General features: G+C 42.1%; 1 pseudogene; it reads right to left on the minus strand.

The window, feature by feature from the left end:
• Nucleotides 1–7,962, minus strand: LOC146575405 (uncharacterized; annotated as a pseudogene).
• Between the last annotated feature and the right edge of the window lie 596 nt (nucleotides 7,963–8,558).

Consider the following 8,558-nt stretch of genomic DNA (forward strand, 5'->3'; position numbering starts at 1 on the left):
TCACCTGTCATAACATTTCCCATGAAGCAGAGACTTGGCATAGCAGTCCAAGTTCCCCTCTGGGTCATCTCCCCTCATGCCTTGCTCCTCGTCGTCCAAGGTTACAAAGAAAGCCGCCCTCTCAATGGTATCCAGCGATCTCTTGTTGACCCCAGAGCTGAAGTACTGCTTCCTCATCTGAGCCCAAGGGATTCTGGGAGGGCATTACATGTCTTTATTATCAATTATTATTTTGCTCATGGGCCTGTACTTACTGCCAGTACATCTTTTTGCAAAATTGTCCTAGCAAAAAAAAAAGTACTAAAGTAACCCCAGAAGTGTACAAAGTTCACAGAAAAGTCAACTCAGCGGAAACTGCAGACTGTCCATAATATTTATGAGGAAACATACTCCACTAAACACTGCATCTTTCTCAAGTATCGTCTCAACTCCAAGATAAACTAAGACAATCTGAAAGTTCTCAATCATCCAGGAAAGTAAATCTCCAAAAAGTTGATTCTGTTCATCTGGACGTAGCGTTTTGTGCGAGAAACGTTTCGTCACTCATCCAAATGACTTCTTCAGTCTCAGCTGACTGCAGGTTTCCAATCTTATAAACAGTACATTTGCATAATGACTGAAACCAGCCCACTGAAGGAACAATGGGCTGGGAGGTCAGTTCCTTAATCTTAATTATGCAAATTCTCATGACCACTGATCAGTAACCACTGACCAAAACCCACTGATCAAAGCCCACTGATCAAAGCCCACTGATCAATGGCCATGAGTACCATTCACAGAGAGTTGGGGAATGGCTACAATCACAGCATTGTAAGATGGTGACAGATGGACCCTTAGGCCCCCTCCTCGATTCAGAGGTGGTCTTTCCCTTTTCACGTAAATGGCCTCCTTGACTCCGCCCTCAAACCAGCGTTCCTCCCTGTCCAGGATGTTACATCCTCATCATTGAAAGAGTGTCCACTGGCCTGTAGGTGTAAAGACTGCAGAGTCCTGGCCTGACGAGGTAGCTCTTCTGTGTTGTGCCATCCGCTTCGCCAGAGGTTGTTTGGTTTCCCCGATGTATAAATCCTGACAATCCTCCTGGCACTTAACAGCGTGCACTATGTTACTCTGTTTGTGTCGGGGGACCCGATCCTTGGGGTGGACCAATTTCTGGCGCAGCGTGTTTTGGGGTTTAAAAGCCACAGAGACCCGGTGTTTAGAAAAAATGTGTCTCAACTCAGCTTTCTTTAGGAGCCTTTCCTGCTTTGAAAAAGTCCAGCTGGGATAACCACATTTACTCAGGGCCTTCCTGATGTTCTTCTGCCTCCCTGGCTGCTGTGTCAGTGGGGCTGGTGTTCGCTCTGTGTTGTAGCGTCCTGATGACACCCAGTTTGTGCTCCAGTGGATGATGAGAGTCAAACCTTAAATACTGATCTGTATGTGTAGGTTTACGGTACACGTCAGCTTTTAGATGTCCCCCATTACTGATGGAAATCTCACAGTCTAAGAAGGCTAACCTGCCACTTTTCATATCCTCCCTGGTGAATTTGATGGGTCGGTCCACTGAGTTAATGTGATCCGTGAAATGTGAAACGTCCTGAGATTTGATTTTCACCCAGGTGTCATCCACATATCTGAACCAATGGCTTGGTGGTGTTCCAGGGTAGGATAGCAAAGCCCTCTTTTCTTGGTCGATGCTGAGAGTGGTCCTGTTGCTGAGGTTGGTGTCATCCTGTAATCTCTTATGAACTACCTCCAACGCTTTCGTGACTGGGATGCAAGTGAAGAGAGATGTAAAGTCGTACAAGACCATGGTTTCATCTGCCTCCATAATGACATCTCTCACCTTCTCAACAAAGTCCAGGGTGTTCTGGATGTGGTGTTCAGAGCTGCCCACCAGCGGGTTGAGGATCGAAGACAGAAACTTGGAGCTGTTATAGGTGACCAAGTTGATTATGCAGACAATCGGTCTTAAAGGTGCACCCTGTTTATGTATTTTTGGTAAACCGTACAGGTTTGGTGTAGACTCCCCTGGGTACAGCCTGTGGTATGAGGTCCGGTCAATAGCCTTGTCTTGTTCTAACTGCTTCAGACAGCCTATCACCCTCTTCCTGTAGCCACTTCCTGGGTCTCGTTTCAGGGGCTCATAAGTATTTTCATCACTGAGTAGTGACAAAATTTTCTCATGACAGTCTTTCTGGTTTAGCAATACTGTGCACCTACCCTTGTCTGCCGAAAGGATGATAATGTTGTTGTCATCACTAAGTGATGTGAGTGCCTTCTTCTCCTCCATGGTGATGTTGGATGCTGGAGGCTTTGCATTGCTGAGACAGGCCAAAACTTTCATCTGTAGTTGCTCTGCTTCCACTTCTGCAATATTGTTGTTACGAATTGCTGTTTCTGTGGCTGTGATCAGCTCCACTAGCGGGATTTGTCTCAGTGTGACAGCAAAATTCAACCCTTTAGCAAGGATGTTTTTCTCTGTTTGGGTGAGCTGTCTGTCAGACAAATTCTTCACCCACTTGTCCACATCCTCGGTGTCGCATCCTTCTCTCTTCTGGTCACTGAGGACACTCTCCGTATTTTGCGGTGGTTTCTGATGTACAACAAGTAAGTCAAACTTCCTTTGTTGCCTGTACTGTTTATAAGATTGGGGAAACCTGCAGTCAGCTGAGACTGAAGAAGTCATTTGGATGAGTGACGAAACGTTTCTCGCACAAAAAACGCTGAATGAAGATGAACAGAATCAACTTTTGGACATTAATTCAAGGACACACGGGACTTGGATTGCTTTAAGCCGTGCTCCATGCAAACTAAACCAAATAATGTGTTTGCAGCACAATATCCACATTGCAAGTTCTGATGTCACTACCAACTTTTCATTGATTAAGCACAATACTAATCATGCTGGAGAACAAAACAGCACGACACTAGCAACATGACACTTCCTGTTGCTAGTGTCTGCCTGCTAAAGGCACCCAGTCTAAAACAGGGAATCCTGAAGGCAGGGAGACATGTATATATGCCAAGTCTTAATGGCCTTTGGAGAAAAGTGCAATTAAACGCTCAATCATGTGAGTTTATCAAAGAAGAAAAATAAGCATGTGTAGATTTCTATCAGTGAGTGAGGGCGTTAAGAAACAACCAGTTTTGGGTAAGTTACTTTAAAATAGTAACTTAGTTACATTACTAGTTACTTCTCTCAAAAGTAACTCAGTTACTTCAAGTTACTCGTTACTTTCAGAGTAACTAGTTACTAGGGAAAGTAACTTTGGTTTTACTCAGAATTCTCTTGTTAATGTGTTTCTTCCATAACTTTGCCAGTCTTCTAGCTTGCTTACTTGCCACAAGTGCACTGTGCCACCTACCAATAGAAAGGAAAAAATAATGTGCATATTTCCACGAGAGAAATCCCAAGCCTGGACCGTCATTGACTGCTGCCATGATTCTAGCCTACGTCACAGAGTCATGTGCGCCTTTTACATCCAACACAAAAACTGCAGTCGTGGTGCTTTCGATTGTACTCAGAACTCAGAAATTCTGTCTTCTGAATAGGAAGATGTAGGTAACACCAGACTGCAGATGAGCTGCATACAGGGCTGGACTGGGACAGAAAATCGTCCCGGGCATTTTGACTAGAGACTGGCCCACCATTATAGGAAAAATCATAAAGCCTTTGAATGAAAACAAACACTGTTGTGACAGTGATGTTCACTGTTTTGATGGTATATATGCATCAATCTATCAATCGTTTGTTGTAAGATTCAGATAATTATTTTTTAAAAGCTAGACATTTTAAATGAGAATAAGAAAGAAAAGTATTTCTTTGTGCCCCCCTTTCCCTGTTAATGCCCTACCTGCCCCCCTGGCAACACTTTGCTAGATCCGCACCTGCACAGTTACCAGCTGTCAGCTACTTAGAAAAGGATCCTGGTGTTATTTGTCTCTCAGAAACAGTTCATAACTTCCCTTCAACTCATTCCTGTCACCTGAAAGGTAAACCTGTTTCTCCATCAGCTGTTCAGCTCTGATGATTCAGTAAGGACATCTCCTGGTTTCATCTTCATGTTTCCCTCTCACCAGATATACAAACCATATCATGACCAGCAGCTTTACAGCTGTGGCTCCAGCCAACATCAGCTGATACTAGAAATTAATATTAAATAAATTCTAACAACAGCTGATCAAGCTTAAACGTGCTGCTGTTGTTTAGCGCGACATCCGCTGGTTTCCTCTTTCGGCGCAAAGTGGGCGATAAACAAACAAGAGAGCCGATCAGCTGATCATTGATCAGTTTCATGATTGAAGTAGAAATGGGAGAGAGAGGGGGAGAGGATGAGAGAAGAAGAGGCAGCTGTGCAGCATAACGACAGAATAACTCCAGCTTTGTGCCTTTTTCATTGTAGCTGAATTACGGGACAAACTGTTCCTTTTCACCTCAACAAGAAACGCGTAATATTTCTCTGAATACCAGACGGGACGGTTGGCAACTCTAATAACTTATGAACAAAATAAAGTTCAACATCAGTAACATAGCACCCACCCAGCTGTATAGAAACTCCATCATGCTAGCTAGCACGCAGTACGGAAAAAGTCAGAATAACGAAAATAAACTCCGCCTAAACTTGGTTCATATCTGACCCAGAGAGACTGCAGGTCATAACTTCTTACCTGAAGTTCAGTTCACACTTGGACCGGCGGCCGCCTCGGGTCTCTTTTCCTTCTGCGTCCCTTTTCCTTCATCCACCTGCTGCCTCCACCACTTGCTAATGTTACTGAATCTGTGGAAGCTCCGCGATAGCCACCACACGAAGTAACGAGTAACGACCCTATCTAAATCCCAGTAACGACTAACGCGTTCCTGATTTTGGCATAATAACTAGTTACCGTGCTCGTTACCACAATAATAACGTAGTTACTGTAACCAACAGTTACTGTGTCCCATCACTGGAAACAACACACTGATGTGCGGGTGTTTCATGTGTTTTTCACACGTCAAAGGCAAAGAGTTCAACAGCACACTTATTTGTCATGATTGCCAGCACAAGCACACATAGGCTATGACTGAACAAAGGCACACATGTTCTCATTTCCTTCACAGTGTCTCATGGGATCCTGCTAGCAATCCATTTGCTGACACACCAGGGGTGCCAAACTCATTTTAGTTCAGGGCCCAAATGGACAAATGTCTATTCTCATGTAGGCCGGACTGGGAATGGACAGTTCAAAAAGTACAAGCACAACATAGCTGTTAATTACAAAACACCTCAAGTTATTTAAGAAATTCTGAAGACAAAGAACACAAACACACAGTGTCTCAGTGATTCACAGGACTATCATGCAGCACTTTCACAGTTAGGTCGCATAGTTTATTTGACTCCCGATACCTGGCATCTTTTAGCTTTCTCCAGCTCATCAATATCAGGTGTCACATTCTGAGTGGTAGCTAACTTCAGGATGTGATTCAAGTGCTTGTGTGTGAGCCTTGAGCGCAGTTTTATTTTATTTTTGCTCATTGCAGAGAAAACTTGCTCACAAAGATAATTGGTTGTGAACATGCACAACAGTTTTGCAGCGAGGACTGTCAAGTTGGGGTAACCTGTCAAGAGATTATGATAAAATGTGTTTGAGCCAGTTGTGGCAAATTTGCCCTTCAAATCCGAGTCACGCTGCAAGTCTATTATTTTAAGTTGGACGCTGACGGGCAGAGAGAGGGATTCACGGAGGGACGCAACTGGAACAGGAGTTTCTTTTTTGAAAAATTGCAGCTCATTTTTTACTTTACAAAATCATCTCGTGGGCCGGATTAAACCTGTTTGCTTCAATAAGCTCCTTGGTTGCTTTGTCTCATGTTTTGGGACATTATGCATCTGCATTATGAAACAGTGCCTAATCAGTTTTACTACATTTAGCTGATGTGAGCAGACAGTATGTGTCTGAACACCCCAGAATTCAGTCGGCTGCTTCTGTCCTGTGTTACATCATCAATAAACAGAATCACCTGCACTGATAGCTAAGCTATTTATTTTCCAGGATATAGTTACATCGTTACTTTGTTAGAGTTATTTGATATTATATTTTGCAACTGTATATTACTGTATACTAGTATTCTTATGGCATATATTTGTATATCTTATTCCCATGTTCCTCTGTCTCTTTTGCTGCATTGAGCATGTGCATGACAAAAGAATTTCCCAAGGGATAAAGTTCTTCTTATCTTATCTTAGTGTCCCAATGCCACTGGCAGCTGTGCACACTCAAACCTGCACGTTTTACAGATGTGGTGTGCTTTGGATCATGAGCGGTTCCAGGAGCTCTGATTAGCAGTGGCGTGTCTAGAAAATTTTTGTTGGGGGGGCCAGGTAGGGGCACAGATTTGGAGAAGGGTGGCAGATGTAATTGGCAGATAATGTTTAAAAAAAATTATACCAACCGTTAACCATAATTCAATAACCCTATAAACATAATAACCGAATGCGCTTTTAACTCTTATTAGAATGAGATTTTAACCACTACGGTGCAAAGTTTTTAGATACTGCGTTGATAAAGTACAAGAGATACAATCAGTCAGTGTTTACTCAGCATTCAAGGACAGCAATATTTGCATAGTATTTTTACTGACATATAGTGCACATATGTTTTGGGCAAAAAACAAACAATTGACAAATTAGCCAGTTCCAATGTAAAACTTTATCTGCCTGTTAAAAAAAGAAGATAATCTTCTCACAAACTGGTGTTTGATTTTGAAACAGGAAAAAAGTGGGGAAACAACTGAAAAGACTAACATTTGAATAAAACCTGAAAGCAAGTAAATATTTTCTATGCTGCCTTATGGTAAACTTTGGTAATATTGATAAAGAACAACACTGGCTGATGATGAAATACAGTCAGCTGGCATGGTGACACTGCCAGTATTAACCTGCAGGACTGGACTGGGACAGAAAATCGGGCATTTTGACTACAGACCGGCCCCCCAGGTATTAAAGCCATAAAGACTTTGAATGAAAACAAATGCTGTTGTGACAGTGCCATATGGAAAAGAAATAGTAAAAACTTATATGACTTAACTCATGAAAGTGGCCACTTTCTCATTACTTTCATATATTGTTTTAGTAAGTATCCAAAACATACAAGATTCATTATATAATCTTTCAAGGGATCTTATACCTGTTTTTACTCTTGTATGCTTTTCATACAAGTTTCACACAAGACAGATACAAACTTTATAAGATTTAACTGACGGTAAAAAGTCAGCACAACGAAAATAAACTCCACCTAAACTTGGTTTATATCTGACCCAGATAGACTGCAGGTCATAACTTCTTACCTGAAGTTCAGTTCACCTGACACTCGGACTGGTGGCTGCCTCGGGTCTCTCCTCCTGCCTCCCCTTCCCTCATCCACCTGCTGGCCTCTGTGGAAGCTCCGCCATAGCCACCACCAAACAACTGAGTTATTTTCACACATCGACCAGCATCTGGCCAATCCACCACCTCTCATTGTTCATGCCCTTACAAAAAAAAATAAAAAATAAGTCACCAGGCATATACCCGGTATGCCCGATGGCCAGTCCAGCTATGTTAACCTGCAACCAAATCTGCAGCTCCATACAGCAATGTTACGACTTAGATTATATCTTATAACTCATAACTCTTATGTTAGCTGCCCTCAGTAGCATACTGTCTGAAATATTCCACAGCTGCAATAATTCTTTAAGTGTTATTTTTTCCTTGGTATTCTAATTTCACCGAAGTTTACTAAACTCAACAAACTTAATATTACTTACTGGGACATTTATTCTGTCCTCATTTTCTTTCACCGAAAAATTGTTTCCTGCAGTGCCGTCTTTCTGCTTGGCTCTCCTACCTTTCATTCTGACATTCTGACCTTAATATAACTCCTAACCTTAGCTCAGAATGTAAACATGTAATTGTATAAAGAAGCAGTGGTTACCATTCCATAGTAGTTACTGTTGACCATTATGGGACCTCGGCTCCTTAAATAGACGTATTCCTCCCACCAGTCACTCATCTAGAGCCAAAACAGGAATCTAAAGTCTTTCATTCCAAACCACGAAGCAGTGATCACTCACAGATTACAGAGCTGGCAAAATAACATTTACTAAAGTAAAAGTTTACTGAACCCAAGTATTATCCTGAGATACTTTCATTAATAAAAATGCAAATACTGAACGTATGCATTTCATGCTTTAAATAATCATATATTTAGAAGATGCTATACTTTTCTGCACTGGCAGGCGAGGACAGGAAACATTTCAGGCACCTTCACATCAATATTATGGCTGTGAAGCGACTCACTGTGAGTAAAACAAAGTGTTTGTCAAAACTGCAGCAGAGCCACCACAAACACATTTAACTCATTCAAAGCTCAGAGCCAGAAGCTTCAGGTTAAAAGTAGTGCTGTCAAAATTATACGTTAACGCAAATGAATCCGCCATCACGGTCAACGTAATATATAACGTATCTGGAGTGAAGAATAGTGATGGGATTTCCGGCTCTTTTTAGAGATCCGGCTCTTTCGGCTCAGCTCACTAAAAAGAGCCGGATCTTTCGGCT

The sequence above is a fragment of the Mchenga conophoros genome, linkage group LG4 (genome assembly GCF_057382185.1).
Source record: "Mchenga conophoros isolate Kocher_MC1m ecotype Shallow Benthic linkage group LG4, M_conophoros_male_GT1.1, whole genome shotgun sequence".
Taxonomy (NCBI): Eukaryota; Metazoa; Chordata; class Actinopteri; order Cichliformes; family Cichlidae; genus Mchenga; species Mchenga conophoros.